This window comes from Sinocyclocheilus grahami, unplaced genomic scaffold (assembly GCF_001515645.1).
Source record: "Sinocyclocheilus grahami isolate Dianchi unplaced genomic scaffold, SAMN03320097.WGS_v1.1 scaffold1294.1, whole genome shotgun sequence".
Classification (NCBI taxonomy): domain Eukaryota; kingdom Metazoa; phylum Chordata; class Actinopteri; order Cypriniformes; family Cyprinidae; genus Sinocyclocheilus; species Sinocyclocheilus grahami.
This window is the reverse complement of record NW_015506473.1, coordinates 192,162-210,439: the sequence shown is the minus strand read 5'-3', so window position 1 is coordinate 210,439 and position 18,278 is coordinate 192,162. Positions and strand designations below refer to the sequence as shown.

At 37.2% G+C, this 18,278-nt stretch overlaps 1 long non-coding RNA gene across 1 annotated transcript; it reads left to right on the top strand.

The window, feature by feature from the left end:
- The first annotated feature begins 366 nt into the window (after positions 1 to 366).
- Positions 367 to 3,657, top strand: LOC107568932 (uncharacterized). Its single transcript, XR_001606832.1, has 4 exons — positions 367 to 546; positions 1,558 to 3,210; positions 3,312 to 3,463; positions 3,603 to 3,657. It is a non-coding gene; the product is annotated as an uncharacterized lncRNA (long non-coding RNA).
- The last annotated feature ends 14,621 nt before the right edge of the window (positions 3,658 to 18,278 follow it).

The window sequence follows — 18,278 nt, the reverse complement described above, 5'->3', positions numbered from 1 at the left end:
AGCGTATGAAAGGGAAAGACATCAGATGTTCCAAGAACTGGAACTGATGGGAATTAATAGTATATCTATCTCTAAAGACACTATTAGGTTATGGGGTAATGCAATCAAGAATATATGGAGAATTGTTTAAGTATTTAAAAAAGACAAGATTAATGGAAACAGTTTGAAGTTTGGAATTTTGTATTTATTTACATTAACACATTTTTTTGGTTTATTTTATTATTATTATAATATTTTTATTTATTTATCTATAATAGTTTAATAATTCATAGCTGAACCGTGTACGTTTCACACTCCAGACCAGTAGGTGGCGGACATGCACCTTTAACGGTGGTTTGCCAATCCGCCAAAAAACTCGAGAGAAGAAGAAGTGACCGCGGCTTTACTGGGTTAATCTTTTTCACGTTTCCTTGGTTGGTAGATGCACCGGAGACCTGATTATAGCAATTAAACCCGGGAAAAGTCAGATTTTCATGATATGTCACCTTTGAGTAACTAAAATCACAACTTCAAATGTTTGTAGAGAGAGACGCACAGACGACGCAGGTAATTCACACACACACACCTTATAAATTCAAATAAATGCTATAATTCATTCACATCACACACACAACTGTCATCTTTCTCTCTCGATCAATCAATCGATAATTAATCAAAATAAATGCTGTAATTCGTTCAAATAAATGTGATCTTACCGCACTAGTTCATCTCGGTCTGATTTAAAGCGGGCAGAATGCTAGAGCTAGCCGTAACTGACGAAAATAACCGTCATTTTTACCCAGTCGGTCAAATATTGTGCTGTAACGAGCAATACTAGTTTTAACTTGTCTATAACTTGGCAAATGACCATGGAATAAGCGGGATTATCAACGGGTTGCCATGCATTAACGGACTTTAAACGCACTTCGCGTCGGGTGGTTCTTTGCCTCCACGTTAAAGCAGGCAAACCGTTGATTAACCCTTACATTTAATTTTGTCCGCCATTTTCCCCAGTTTTCGAACTGGTCCTAGGCCACTTGTCTGATTTGGCACAAAATTCAATTAGCAAAAGTGAGCACAAGAATTCTGTTTGTGGAGATATAGGCTGATATATTTGAGTGTGACACACAACGACTAATCTTGTGACTATAATGTCAAAACTTTTACAAAACCTATGTACACATGTACAACACAACAATCTGAGGAAACATGCCAAAATGACTTTTGCAGGAGCCTAAAGTACTGCAGGTGAATGTACTGTGAAACTCTACAAGGGAACAGCACAATATAAATAAAATCTAAATTTATTATACATCATCTTACAAAACTCTTTATACTAATTTTTAAAAGATGTATAAAATTCTTTATACATTTTCTTACACATTTTCTTACAAAATTCCTTATACATTTTCTTACAAAACAGCACAATATAAATAAAATCTAAATTTATTATACATCATCTTACAAAACTCTTTATACTAATTTTTAAAAGATGTATAAAATTCTTTATACATTTTCTTACAAAATTCCTTATAATAAATAAACGAATACAAATAAAAAATTTACTATTATTTACAGATCCCCAAACAACAATACGCAAGTATTGCTGCTTCAAGTCAAGGCGCCAGACGCTACCAGGACTTGCAGGGCGCGCAAGACGCTAAGGCCTGAATGGACTGATGGAAAGGCCACTCTTGTCAGCCCGCGAGACGCAAAGCTGACTGAAGACAGAAAACAACAGGGTGGCCGTGACAGGAGTTGTTTTCTGAGGTTCTTTGTGTCTTACTCCGTGACCTGAAACAAAAAGATAAATCAGCATTATTTGTCTAAATACATTACATTTAGAGAAAAATTGACTTTAAATTAATGATGACTGATGATCAAACTAAACCAACAAAACGCTTGGCTAATCATAGAGACTGTACCTTAAAACAGTCATGGAGATGCATCTTGTCCAGACTGAGTCTCTCCTGTGGCTTGGCCTGCAGGCAATCACAAATCATCTGGCAGCATTCTGTGCAAAAAGACGAGAGAGACATTTGATTATAACTTATACTTTACACCTGATCTCTTTGAAGCTATTGGTCCTTTTTGTATGATTTAGAGTTCTTTGTTGTTTGATGAAGATCTCACCTTTTGACAAGCCAGGTCTGGTCCAGAGGTTCACAGTGATCATGTGTCGGTCATAGGATGTAGGATATTCTCCACACAGCATTTCATACAGGATGAACCCTAGAGTCCACACTGTCGTCGGTTTTGCGTGGTACCTGCCCTTAATGTAGAACTCAGGTGGACAGTACTCTCTTGTGCCTGCAGGAAACATGTCTGATGTTTAATACATTATCGCATCATGTTGATTATATATAGGATGTGTTTCTGTGAGATAATTAACAAAGCAGTTCATAACACATACCTTGGAAGACTTTGAAGGCAGATTTCTTCATGAGCGCACTGCACCCGAAGTTAATTAATTTGACCTCCATGGTGTCCTCATTCACCAGAAGGTTCTCCAATTTTAAATCACGATGGAAGATGCCACGCTTACAGAAAGTTTTAGCGGTATCAATGACCTGCCGCATAATATTTTGTGCCATCCCCTCGTCAAGTCTTCCTCCATGGTGATCCACAAAACTAAACAAGTCCATGCAAGGAATGGGGCGCTCCATGACCATCACGTAGTGGTCTGTGTCATCCTCCCAGTCAAGCAGCTTAATGATCTGAGGAACGCTGGGGCCCTTATTGGCCATGAGCATCAGGCCAATCTCCATGGGAAGGCGTTTGGGATGACCAGGCTAAAAGAAGGAAAATACGATGCTTAGATGGAGGCAGTATCCCTAATAATGACTTGGTTCACAAATCAAAACAGGTTGCCTACTAAAAGCTTATTTGTAGTCTGTGATTAACATCAATATAAGATGTGATAAACTGAAAACGGTGACTAAGAGGAAATAACATTGAGAGCGCAGCCTACTTGCCACGCTGATAGATGGCATGTTTGGCATCTTCCTTGAACATTTCACAGCCACCTAATCAACAAAACAAAGAATTAGCATGTGCAGATAGTTGATATCACTCCAGTCATAAATCCTGAACAGATGTGCAAAGTTTTTAAGTGAAGAAAATTGAAACCTTAAGTCCATCCTTGCAGCGAGTCCCACATCCTCCTTCACCATCTTGCAGCTGATTTTATACTGCTTGTGAATGTGGCCTAATAACAGACAAACAATTGTGGTTAGTATGAAATGCCACTTTATATAATACTCTATATATAATAATGGTTTATAATATCATTTTCTAATTCTCATAGATTTCTTATTCTTACCCTTGTCCAGGATGTCCTGCACAAGCCGTTCCTCAGCAGTGAGGAGAACTTTCTCTCTCCCTGCCTCCGTTCTCCCTCCATCAGTCTCAACACCACCAACAGGCGCCTCATCAGGCAGATTAGGATGACTGTTCTCTGACGTGATGGGGTAAAGTACACCGGGTTCGTGCACACTCTGGCCTAGTAACAGACAAACAATTGTAGTTATGAAATTCAATTTTATATATGTATTTGATTGATTTTATAATTTATAATGACCTTTTCTAATTCTCATGGATTTCTTATTCTTACCCTTGTCCAGGACATCCTGCTTCTGCTGTTCCTCAGCAGCGGGGAGGACTTCAAGAGCTGGAGCTGTTATATGAATTAAATCAAAAATAATATGAATAAAATATTAACATACTCAAATTCTTGTAGTTCTTCATTTTGGGGCAGTTTTGAATTGATATCCTGAACTTCTCTAAACAATGTAAATCAATTTATTTCCGGTAATGACATCTAACAAAGTTCAGATCAAAAATCTTTAATTCAGTTTCTGATATTTAAATTTACTTTAAACTTACTTCGTGTTTTGGACGATAGTGATGGGACAGTTTTTTCTTTTTCTTAAAAGGAAGAATAACAGAAGTTCCTGTAACTGAAGAATCAGTCATTTATCAATATTTGCATCATGATGTTGATGTGATTGTACCATCGCTATGTCTCTGATATGTTCCCGCCTCTATCCCGCATTTCTTCTCAGCTTTGACCAGGTCATATGTTCCAGGTCATATGTTCCAGGTCTGCGGCAAGGAAAGTGAAGAGTGGGCCACTTCCAGAAGCGCTTATTCTTCTTCTTCTTCTTCTCTGTTCTCCCTCCAGCAGTCTCAGCAGCATCAGACGGATTAGGTTGACGGTTCTCCGAGCTGGTGGGGGAGTCTTTGGTTTGTACACAGGGCTCACGTACACACTCCAAACCAGTCGCTTTTTTTAGTCTTGAAAGCAGTCCCATGATAACAGTGTTTGCCACTCGCTAATAGTCGCTATCAAATACTCCGACACTTCAACCCACAAAACGTGCAAGTGATTTGCATGCCATTAAATACTGTAATAAGCTAATTGTGACATCATAAACGCTTGCGCAGAATGCATAACGTGGTCCTTTCGAACGATAGCATTCATATCTAATGATATTTGATACTAACTTAATGATATAATTTGTTGTATTGTGTACATCACGTGTTGTAAATATAGCAGTTTTATACATTTTATCACACCTTAAAGCGATAAGGAAATATGAGAAAATAGAGCCCCTTTAGTATTCTCGTAAACACAGTGGGTAGTTGGAAATTAAAGTGACAGCAGCCTAAAATACCTGCTGCTATCTGTGTCCGCAATGATGACAAAATCACTGTTGTTCTTGTCTGAATAACTTTAGAAGCTTTAATAAGAATCCATGTATATGTAATTCACACAATGAAGACGATTTTATTTTTATATGACTTAACATTTTTTTTGTATTACTTGAATATTACTGTTAAATAGACTAATTGTACCTAAAGAAAAAAAAAACTTGAACTGTTTAATTTGTATCTTTCTGCAGCTTTATGGTGCTATAAGTGAATTTACAATTTTGCTAATTACCTAAATTTGCATCTGTGTTTGTTAGCATGAAATATTTTATTTACTACAAATCCTTGCGTCATGAACTTCAAATAGGGGTGTAACGATTCACTCATTTTCTCAATGCATCAATTACAAACCCTAACCATGCAATGCATCGATCTTGAAACAAGGATCGAATGAATCGCGATTTCATGCTTTCAAAATATATACACATTAAATTAATACAAGCAGGAATTAATGGAGACCTTGAAAAGTGTTCGTGCCTCGCATCTCTCCTTCACGCGCTCCACTATTTACCGTCTGCAGTCACAGATGGTGCTATAAGTGAATTTACAATTTTGCTAATTACCTAAATTTGCATCTGTGTTTGTTAGCATGAAATATTTTATTTACTACAAATCCTTGCGTCATGAACTTCAAATAGGGGTGTAACGATTCACTCATTTTCTCAATGCATCAATTACAAACCCTAACCATGCAATGCATCGATCTTGAAACAAGGATCGAATGAATCGCGATTTCATGCTTTCAAAATATATACACATTAAATTTCTACAAGCACAAATTAATGGAGACCTTGAACAGTGTTCGTGCCTCGCATCTCTCCTTCACGCGCTCCACTATTTACCGCCTGCAGTCACAGGATTGCACTCGCGCTCAGTTGGTCTCACTGACACATTTTTGAGCAGCTGATGTGTGATCTCTCCTTAGTACTCGTGGCCAGTAATGCTAAAGTGAAGTAGTTGTACTTTTCTGTAGTTTTTCAATGGCTCTCGGTCATACCGACGACGACAGTCGAAGGCTGCGCATTTATTGCATGGACGGAGCAAAAATGGAAGTGTCTAAAGCAGGGGTTTGCAACCTTTTAGGACATGCGCCCCCCTAAATTTGTCTAATTTCACTCGCCCCCCCCCCCAATAGCTATTAAAGCAGCGAACAATTTTTCTTTTGCTCTTTTTGATTAACATTACTTATATAAATGCACGGATCCGCTATACTGATGTACATTTGATATTTTCTTTACTGTTTACATTCACTTAAAACAACCGACTGTGCTCACAAGGATACTTGTCAAGACAGCCATTGGTATTCACCTGCTGTCTGAGAAGGCTATCTGTTTGTGCACTACAGGTGTGTGAGCGGTGCGCATAGAAACGCTCTATCACAGTGCGTGAGTACCGCATTGAGATGTCTTGGGCTTAAATGGCTTAAAATTACTTTAATGTTTAAACTGACACGACTTAAAACACGTGAGAATGAAAAACTTTCTCGAGGAAGCAGCACTGGCCTGATCGTTAAGATAGTTTTGGGGGGATAAGGTGACAGATAGGGGGGCTGAAACCCACCTGAAGAGGGGTTAGAACCGCCCCTGGTATAGCGTGTGTAATTATACTGAAACATAAATATATAACCAGTTTACCTGATTCAATGTGATGGCTGAGCCTGTTTCTGAGATAACAACATGCCAATCCGTGGTTGGATTTCCGACACGGCTAATCGTAAATCATCTTACACCGTCAATAAGCGTGACCAGGGTTGCCAGGTTTTCACAACAAAACCCGCCTAATTGTTACTCAAAACTCGCCCAAAACTTCAAAGCGCGGCAAGTGTTAAAGTAGCCCAATTCCGCGGGAAAACCGTGGACTTGGCAACACTGAGCGTGACTGATGCTCGAGCCAACTCTGCTTTAACTGTCGACTAGCAGTGGGAGTCAGATTGCCCCCCTAGTGGATGGCTAAAGATTTGTTAACTCATATTCATAAATTCTCAAGGGAACGTCTCTGAATTAACTGATGCTCGCCCCCTTGACAGGTGATGGCGCCCCCTAGGGGCAAATAAGTGAAAACCCCTGGTCTAAAGCATACGCACAGTTCCATTGAATGATAAATGTGTTTTAACAATGTCGTTGAACCGAATGTACGAAGAAAACTAAAAAAAAACACAGCATTAACAACAAATAAGAGAATAAGCCTGAACGTAGAGTTCGTTGCTATAGAAAACAAACATCGGCGTTTTCTTGGATCATCATTCGCCGATGGAGAGGTTAAGTTGAATACTATAGCATTTTATTTTAGGAAATTGAGAATTTTTCGCACTGAAAGATATGCCAGGCTATATCTGCAGCTAAGCTGTATAAAAAGCAGAATGAACTGAAACGTTAAGACAATAAATAAATAAATACAATTTATGAATGATGCCGTGCTAATTGACATATAATTTATTTCAGTAGCCTACAGAAACTATAAAGTATATATATATATTTTACCTTATTCTGTGCAGAAAATTGAAGTAATTGTTTGTAGTAGGCTATATAAAACAGTAATACAATTGCCATTAGGAAAAAAATTATAGATTGCAAATAATTGATTATTGTCCAGCAGTGTATTTGATTTTTTATAGCAAATTCAAAGTAAGAGATAAAATAATTCCTTGTATAAAAAAATAAAATAGTAATAATACTAACATACGTACATAAAATTATTGTATTTGACATTTCTGTCACTTCTGAAATGATGGCTACGCCCCTGGTGTGACAAAATGTTAGCCTATACATTATACTTTTAAAGCTCTTTTTAAAATCTTGGCTTACATAAATTTCTACATATGCCATAGCATCATTAAACTAGCATCTAACAATAGACAAAAGTGTTTTTTTTTTCTTCTAACCTATGGTTCTGTAACCATAAAAGCTGCTGTGTAATTTGCACCCTGCCTAAGCATTTAAATAATCCTGTGAATGCACAAAGAATGCGGAATCGAATCATTAATCGAATCGAATCGAATTTAATTGTGAATCGAATCGGGAATTTGCATGTATAGGTTTTCTAATGTTTTTCTTTTAGTTTGAATGGCTGATATTTGCTTGTTTGTTTGAGTGAGTCGTTTCTATTGAAACTATCATGCATTTTTGCTATTTCATCAAACCCTAACTTAAAAAAAAAACACATTATTTGGAAAGATACATGGCCCATGAGCCACTGGTGTCCATATTGTCCACCTGAGCCATTGGTGCTTCAACCATGATGATTGCTGCTTGCAGCTATATTTCTATATTTAAAATTGTAATGTGCACTATCGTGTCCCTTTGCTGACCCTCTTTGACCTGTATAATTTCTCCACAAATGAAAGAGCCCGTGTCTTTGACCTGAATGCTAATTAATGCCTCAGAATGGAGGGCCTGTGCCACTTTCCATCAGCTATCATCAATTCAGATATTTATATTATAATGCTTTTCAAATTCACGTGTTGAAATGTTGAAGAAGTTGAAATTCTTCTTAATTGTGTTGTCTAATAATTGTTTTTATTGGCTCTGATTTAAAAACATTCAGAAAAGTGCTTTTTTGTCTTACTGCAAAAAAGTACAATATATCCTACACCAAGCCGTGTTTGAGCTTGAATGTACTCCATTTGCTTCTCTCTTTCCTTCTGCGAATGCCAGAAATTTCATTTCTGTCTGAATTATTAAATAATCCCTGCTCATTAAATCATTTGGGAAATTATGTGTTAATTATGCAGCCGGGGAGCACCACACCAAGTACTGGGCCTTATTATATTCATAACCATGTGCTAATGACTGAATGTCTGATTGATTAACAAGACAAAACTATTGAATTGTAATTCTGTTTGGTTCATGCTTTACTTTTCATGGATCAGCTCTTTGTTGTGCCATATAACAAGCCTAAAATCAATCAAATCTTCCTTGTCGTTCCGCAAAGGATCAACAATGGTCTCACAAATTGATTAGTCGGCTGAGCATTAGGAAAAATATGTCCATTTTAGTGCTTTTTGCGCATTGATGTTGCTCTTGTCTCATTGCAGGGGAGTCAGGGAAGGTTTCTGATTCATACAAGGCCATTCACCCAGTCTAGAAGGAATCAATGATATGAGAATAAGCCCACAGAAGACTCATGCTTTCAGCTGCTAGGCCACAGGATAAGGAGAAAGGCAAACATAATATTTACTCATGTAATGTTTTAAATACTCATACATCAGGTCACTCTTTTTGAACTAATTGTGGTGTAATGTCATGTTTGCGCTCGGAGAACTAAAGGGAATTAATTATGGAAAATACACGTGCTTGGATCAATGATTTATGTAACAGAGTCTGTCCCATGGGGGCTATTAGAGCTACTCAATCTTTTGCAAAGACTAATCATTTAAAAATGAATACTGTAGATAGAACAATGCATTCTTTTATGGCCATTATGGGAAATAAACCGGAGTAATGACGCTTTTTCTGAGAGATATAAGAATATATAATTCTGCTATCTAAAGGATGTAGATATTTACACATCTGATTATCTATAAAAGATTTATAGATAAAAAAAACACTCAGATATTTTCTCACAACTGTAAGTTTGGGAGCAATTGTAACACTATTTATGAAACAATATATGTAAACAATACATGAAAAATTAAATGTTTAAAATGTCTAAATTAACATTTCATCAACCATATCTTGTATGACATGGGTTTCAAAGGGGGACATTTTCAGTTAAACAACAAAAAAAAAAAGTGTGCAAAAAATCTAAAGCATGTTTGTTGGGAAAATGGTATAGATAAGTGTGAATGATCAATATTTATTAATAGATTTTTGAATTAAAGGCACAATATGTAAGATTTTTTTATTAAAATATCCAAAATCCACTAGAACGGTGTTATATATTTTGCTGACTTTTGTACTTACATTATCCCAAATGTTTCGAAGAATGTTTAAATCAAGAGAAATAAGCAATTTTAACTAGTGACACGAGCGTGTTCATAGTGTCACTGTGTCGCCTGCCAATGACGTCATAGCCCCTCGATTTCCGGTTTTGTTTTGTAGAAAACATGGAAACACCAAAGACGCTTTAATATGTTGTGCGTTTTAATAGACTGGTGATGACCGCACAGAGTAGCATTATAACAGAACTTTCAAATGTATCTAGTATGATAAAACAGCGCTGCTTTCCCCCCACATACACACGACCGGAAGGAGCGGAAGCGGTTGACTGTAGCATAATAAAAGCTCCGCTGCTTTCGAGCCGTGTGTCATGCTCGTTCAGCGGCCTCGTTTCACTTCGACGGCTTTCAGCTTCACCCTGCTTCATTCTACTACGTTGATAAATGATTAGCTCATCCATGAACATGATTTCTGCCCGAGTCCTGTCGAATTGCATCAGCTGTGGGGATGAAGAGGACAACTCCCATGATTCCACACTCAGTCACGGTGTCATCAAACTATGCCGTTGTTTCTTTGTTTATTTTTGAATATGCGCAATCTAGCGGCGAAAATTACATAATGTGCCTTTATTGATAATATTTTCCAGAATTCTTTAAAAAAAAAAAATTGGGGCTTTAGTGCAATAACATAAATACTAGTCAAACAACATATGCACAGTATATGGTCTTAAAATATAAAGTTGCATTTGTATTTTAAGAACGGGGTGTTTTGCAAGGGAGCATTCAAAAGCTTAAAGGGGTCATAGGATGCAATTTAAATTTTTCCTGTCTCTTTGGAGTGTTACAAGCTCTTGGTGCATAAAGAAGATCTGTAAAGTTGCAAAGACTAAAGTCTCAAATCCAAAGAGATATTCTTTATAAAAGTTAAGAGTCAGCCACGCCTACCTAAAACGGTTCGTTCTAACATGCCCCCACATGTCTGCATCACTATGTGGGAAGCTTTGTATAACGCCGCCCAAATGTTCTCGTAAAGAAAGAAGGCGTAACTTTTATTCTCGCTGTAGTATTTTATAATGGGTTTTCATGTTTTTGAATCATCGCTCTAGCCTGACAGGGCATCATCACAGTAAGGTAAGGGGCGTAACATTTCCGTCACATGCTTGAGGTATTCGGCCGATCATAACGCCCTGGACAGCTGGCCAATCAGAGCACACCTCGCTTTTAAGACCGATGAGCTTTGTAAAAATCGATGCGTTTCAGAAAGGCGGGGCATAGCGGAGAAACAATAATGTACAGTATGTGGAAAATATTGTTTTTTTTAACCTTAAACCGCATAAACATTTCATTACACCAAATAATGTTCTTTTTAGCAACATCGTATGACCCCTTTAAATATCTAGTACTAATAAAGGTGAAAACTATTCAGCAATAGTTTGTTTTCTCTTATTTTAGATAGACTGGGTTCAGGGCTGTTTCTAGCCAATTTGATGCCCTAGGCGAAATCCCTATTATATATATATATATATCCCTTATATATATATAATTCTTTTCAAACACCAGTTGCTTGTCACATTCAAATTGGTAGTCATAGTAACGACACTAATTTGTGGAGATTCAGCGCAATGTGTTCCACAAATCTGAATGCATTATTTGTAAATTGACTGTCAAGATAAACATTTTGCACAATTTAGTATCTGTAATATCATTGTGTTGCCACTAGATGCATGTATAGCCCTATGTAACAATCCCTAGTGGCTAAGACATTGCAAATAGTTTACACAATATTACATTTTGATTTGGATACTATATACTATACTACTACATATTGTTTAGATATGATCAATGGCTACTTTTTTGTCTTTATCTGTTTTTTGTTAAGTTTTTTTTGTTGTTGTTTCTTGAAACATTGATTTAAAGTGTCAGTTATTGCATTATTTCAGTCAAACCTATAAAACCCCTTTGTTACCCCAAACTACATATAAAAGCTTTATCAGTGGTATAAACGTAACCAATGCAGCTACTTAATCATTTGCTACTCGTTAACTTCCCCTTTAAATAACGTCACGCTCTGCTGCTCCCATTAAGCGCTGTTGGAAGTGAATGAATTGATTCAGCATTTCGACACCTCCATAAGGATGCATTTAACTCGACAAAGCGGTCTAATAAAGGATGTATTGATCTTGTGAATTAGCGAATTTTACTATACAAATATTTTTTAATTGGATGTTAAAGTTTATATGGGAATATTACATGACACGCTGGTCCTTTAACAATGCATTGGCGCAAAAAACGTGCACCTTTTGGACAAATCTGCCACAAATGTTTGGACAAAAGTGCCACAAATACTGCCTAAACAAAATACTGATTTTGTGCACTTTATTTACTGTACCAATATTTTAAATTAGCTTTATTTAGCTTTATTGCATGGCAAACAAAGTGTTACCTTGCTAAAGCATTGACAGAGCCCACTGATTTAATGGCGTTGTTGAGCGCTCCAAATGCAAACTTTGCATGCAACAATCAGGCAGCAATTGACAGCACTCTGATCTAGTAGCATACAGGCATCGTCAGATTGACAGTACTCTAACCCAATAATCTTGGGGGATCCAGTGGGGGCGGCAGTCATATTTCAGGGTGACCGTGCCTCTCTTTATCACAACCCTGCTAAAAGTGCCAGTATGTGCGCTCATTGGCGCCCCTTCAGCTGGTGGTGCTCTAGGTGACCGCCTAGCTCGCCTATGCCTAGAAACGGCCCTGACTGGGTTAACAAAAAAATATCTTTTTGACTTGACAAAAGGTCAAAATATAAGTGTGATATGTGCTTTCAAATAAACAACATATGGTGGCTGAACAAAGCAAATTTCAACCATGTGTGCTGAGGGCTGGTCAATACATTACTTGAATACAGGCACAACGTCTCACGGGCATTTTGACATTGTGAGTGCAGAAAGTTAAACAAAATGAGCTAACAGAAAAAAAAAACATGCTGTTCCTGTGGATCCACTGTTCAGCTTCCAAATGCCCAGTTTTGTCATTCTCATATGAGTGTATTATAAAAATAGACATTCTGTAGGGGTGCTATACAGAAGGGCAATGGGAAGTTGCCAATGCAATTTTGTACACAAATGGAAGCCATTTATTTTGTTCTGTTGAATGGGAAAGAGCCAACATTTCTACTGTGTTGCTTTTGATTCTGTTTCTCTGGTTTTCCTACATCCAGAACATGTATAAACAATGAACAGAACGGCTTTCCCATGAGAGTGGACTGATACCCAAGATATAAAGAATACTTCATAAAGAATAAAATGTTATCTCTGATGCACTGCTATTTCTCCTGGCCTTCACCCGAACCTTGACTATATGGTGGCAGACAAAGTAACTCCTCCTCCTCCTCAAGATACAGCCATTAAGCAGTCCCTCTTGGGATTGACCACTTGGTATTCAAAGGTTATAAATTATGCTGCTCTGGTAGCTGCTGTATGATTTGCTGTGGGAAGAGGATTGATGTTTACTTGTGTAAAAAGAAAAAGAAAGGAAAAAAAAGATGTCTGATGCTGGGTGTCCTGCCTTGCTTGCAAATGACTATGTCAGTGGTGCAGTACAACTGCAGGACGATAACTTCTGCCTTTATGTCAAATATCCTCTCAGCTTGTGAAAGAAACCATAAAAGAGCAATAAGAAAACAATCAGAAAAGAAACCTTGCACATTGTCGTTATTTATATAACCTGTGCGTTCGTGATTTCACCATTGCTGCTCTCTGGTACTGACTCTGGCAGGGTGAATGAAGACACTGGGTGTGACATTTAAATGTGATTTAATAAAACATATAATACAAATATTACAATTAATTAAATAAAATATGCAATATAATAGGGTGCTAATCTAAAAGGAGGTGCAGACTTTAGTGGCTTTTTAGGTGAGCCTCATCACAGCAGGACACATTACAGCACCTTGAATGCATTTAAAGCATGCTGTGATGGTGAGATGTTCATTCTAATTTAATATTATTGTCAAGATCTTAAGCATGAGATCAAAAGCTTCATACAGGGAAAATCTTTAAAAGCATGTGTCAAGTTCTTAGAAATGCACTCTTTATATTCATGTTGGTTTGAAAAACTTGTATACCTTTTTTTTTAAACAAAAGTTCAGATTTATTATTGTATTGTTGCAGTTTTGAAGTGAAATAGCTGAAACAGACGTGACTTATTGCAACATTTTTTTTTTGGTTCCTGCATGTATCACGGCGGTTCGGAGATGAATGTCTGGTGACTGGCCTTAAAAGTACTGAGCAAATAAATATCTATATGGAGTCGTTTATGTGATGCACAATTTACACAGTATTAGTTTATAAATCATGCACAGTGGTAAAATTGTATACTGTGCAACAAACAGCGCCAAAATCCTTACTGATTGATAATCTGTGTGAAAAGGAATACATGTTGTTGGTGTTTCCCTGCCATTTCAGGTGGAAACTGCAGCTAATTTTTTGTAAGCTACAGGTACGTTTTTCTTTCTCTTTTCTTTTTTTTTTACCAAGAATTATTAACTCATATGGGATTGTATTGTATGACATTTTACATCCTTGATATATCATAAAAAATACAAAATGATTAGTATTTTAAGAGATGCACTGACCTTGATGCACTGACCTTGACTCAAAGTTTACACTGATTATTTCCTTTTTGATGTATTTTTATGCATCTTGGTTGCACCTGCTTTTATTCATTTATTTTTTTATTATTTATAAAAAATACTGCCAAACTAGAAAGATTCCTGCAAACCCTTAGTATTTCATTCTTCAAGTCAAGTCGCCTTTATTTATATAGCACTTAATATAGAGACTGTGTCAAAGCAGCTTTACAGTGTTAAACAGGAAAATAGTGTGTCGATAATTTTGGAGGACAATAGTAAACAGTCAGTTTTTCAGTTAAAGTCAGTTCATTGTTGATTCAGTGATGTAATCATCCAAATCAGTTCAGTTCTCTTCAAATAGTACTGTATAATCAAGCCGACAATACTGTCAGAAATTAAGTGTCCCCAACAAAGGCGACAGTGGCAAGTGGACAAAACTCCCATCGGTCACAGAAATGGGAAAAAAAAACCTTGGGAGAGACCAGGCTCAGTCGGGGGGCCAGTTATCCTCTGGCCAGACGAAACCAGCATTGTGTAGTTTAATTCCGTGCTGCAACACAAATCAGATTGTGCAGAGGACTCTTCTGGTTATCGTGGTCTTATGCTGATGGTCGTCTAGTTGACGAGGTCTTCGCAGGGGATCTGTCTCTGGGGCTCATCTCATATGAACTGGATCTGGGTGGCTACGGTGAATAATAGTAGCATAGATGCCATTCTTCTTACAAAGTAACAAGTACATCGGGGTTATGGAAAGTGTTCCTGGTTCTGGTGGACTTAACTGATGCAGCCTAACAATCCTTGCAGCCCTCGGATTTGAATTATATAAATTATATAAACTGCTGCCCGCAGTTGATTTTGATATTCTAGGTATTATCAAATGGCCAGAGTTTTGAAATCACAGCGGATGTGAAGAACTAGAATGTGATCAAATCTAAACCATTCTGGGCTTTATAAGAAATTAGCATGTATATGATGTTTAATAGGGAGCCAGTGCAGAGTTGAAAGAACTGGGCTAATATGATCATACTTCTAGTAAGAACTCTAGCTGCTGCATTTTGGACCAGTTGGAGTTTGTTTATTAAGCTTCCAGAACAACCACCCAATAATGTATTGCAATAATCTAAACTTGAGGTCATAAATGCATGAATTAACCTTTCTGCATTTGACATTGAAAGCATAGGTTGAAATTTAGATATATTTTTGAGATGGAAAAATGCAGTTTTACAAATGCTAGAAATGTGGCTTTCAAAGGAAAGAGATCAAATAACACCTATAGGTTTATAACTGGTGATGAAGAATTGGCAGAGCAGCCATCAATGGTTAGACAGTGTTCTAGGTTATTACATGCACCTCTGTTTTTTTCAGAATTTAATAGTAGGAAATTACTAGTCGCCCAGTTTTTTATATCAGCTATGCATTCCGTTAGTTTAGCAAATTGGTATGTTTTGTCAGGACACAAAGAAATATAGAGCTGAGTATCATCGGCATAACAGTGAAAGCTAACACCATGTTTCCTGCTGATATCTCCCAAGGGTAACATGTAAAGCATGTAAAACAACGGCCCTAGTCCTGAGCCTTGTGGTACTAAATACTGCACTTGTGATCAATATGTTACCTCTTCATTCACTGCTACGAATTGATGACGGTCAGATAAGTATGATTTGAACCATGCTAATGCAATTCCACTGATGCCAACATAATTTTCTCAAAAGAATGTTGTGGTCGATCGTGTCAAATGCAGCACAATTTTATACAATTCTGCCTCTCCTATAGCAGATAATGAATGGAATTGTTCCTCAGGGGATCTATAGTGCACAATCTGATGCGATACTGTAGCTGATGGCTACATGGTGATCATTTTATCTCTAATAGTATCAATCTTGGAAGTAAAGAAGTTCATAAAGTCATTACTACTGTGCTGTTGGGAAATGTCTGCGTCTGTTGATGCTTTTTTTTGTTAATTTTGCCACTGTATCATTAACACTTATTACTCTAGATAATGTTATATAAAGCACCATTACTTCAAACAAGAAATACTGAAAATTTTACTATAAATTGTAGCAACTCCTCCCCCTTTATCTTTTGGACGCGGCTCATGTTTATAACAGTAATCTCGGGGCGTAGACTCATTTAAAGTAATGTAATCATCTGGTTTTAGCCAGGTTTCTGTCAAACATAGCACATCTAGTTCATGATCTATGATCATATCATTTACAAAAAGTTTATTTGAAAGGGACCTAATATTCATTAGCCAAGCTTTAGCATTTGTTTATCTGTATTACATCTGTTTTTTTTAACATTGATTAAATTGTTACCCTTAAATTGGTTTAGACGTAAAAATTCTCTATAGTCTCTATAGTATGATATCTAGGTGAAGGAGTCTTTATGTGCTGAGAATTTTTTTTTTCAGTATTTGACAGTATTAGGACAGATGTACCTGGGATTAGTTCATAAATTTAAAACATGTTCGTTCATCATGTTCATCATATAAGAGATTTATTCAAGCCTATGCAGACAGGTTGGCCTAAAAAACACAGATCCTGCTATTGTGCTTTATTATGACTGCCTCATAAGTGCTTTTTGTTGTTGTTCCAAGAGATGTACAACCTCAGAGAGCCAAACTGGTTGCTATTGGTACACAAGCCATCATAAACACACAAACCATTTGTGTGCAGTGTAACAACTGCTCTCACTCCACCTGTCAACCTGTCTATCAAATACAGCCAACTATGGACTGGACCTCCTTGAAACAGAGCGCTCTACTCCAATGCTCTGTTTTTTTATCTCTCTGATCTAATTTTCCCTACAGTAAATGGCCAGAAATATTCAATTATCCAGTTTCAGATGCACATTTTCTTCTATTAAGGTAACATCTTAGATCAAGAAGTTGATAATCTTGGTTCTTTGAATCAGTTGAGTTCAAGGATACACTTCTTTTTATTACCTCCAGAATGATTGAGGAGTGAAGTGATAGAATCCACCCAGACTGCTTATAAACAGCTGCCTCTGAAGGCAAGCTCTGAAAGTAAATTGTCATTGATTTCTGGCTTTCCATAAGGTGAAACTGTGGAACTTTTGTGCAAATGCTCCCTGAATATAAAGCTAAATATTTGAGGCCTCCCAATATGCACATTTCACATGCATTATGCAGTCATCAGTCAGGAAATTACATTTAAGTTGGCTTTACAAAACCTTAACCATTTTAAAATGTCATATCATGTAAGTCAAGCTTTTGTGCACCAGACATTTTTTACATGACAAACTTCCACCTTTTCTCTGATCCCTACAATTAAAAATCAAATGTTTACTTGCTACATGTAGCGTATGGACCAATCAAACACACAATATATATTTTATTAGCTATATTTAACAAATACTCTGTAACACCCCTCAGTTAACAAGCCATATGAAGACCTATGGACCCTTCCCCCGAAATGCGTAACACCTCAGGAAAGCAGAACAGGCCCCTGGTCCCCATGGCAACTAATGCTGATATCACTGGTTTTATGACCCAGAGGAATGTGAGCAGGGAAACGCACTGCCTTTTCCATAGGAAGAGACAGTGCACAGTAGAAATGGACTCTTTTCTAATTAATCCAAACCTTTCTTTGAATGAACACACATATCCTTCAGGTCATTGTGTATGTTGTCTTTGAGATTTGATACTGTTTTATGCAGGCTTATGATGGAAACACTCATTCCTGTCATCTTACCTATATGTAATCCTACCATGTTTAGTATCTATGAATTCGCCTTCTGATGATCTAAACGAGCGTGTATATTATATGTTGGTACATAGGCAATATATTAGTGTTCTTAGAATTATTAGTAATTTCGATTCAAGTTCCATATGCAAATTACCATTACCTTTCACACAAAGGGTCATAAAAATCCCTAGTATTTCCAACCTCCCGCTTGGGACATCAGCCTTTCTCATTGTACAAGCCATCTTGAGAGGCGTGAATCTTCTCAGACATTAAAGGCCTCACACCAGGGACCCGCCCAGAGTCGGTTGTTCGGTTAGATTCTAAAATGAAGACATGAGCTAGAACGCTTCTGCAACCCGCTAAGTTCGTG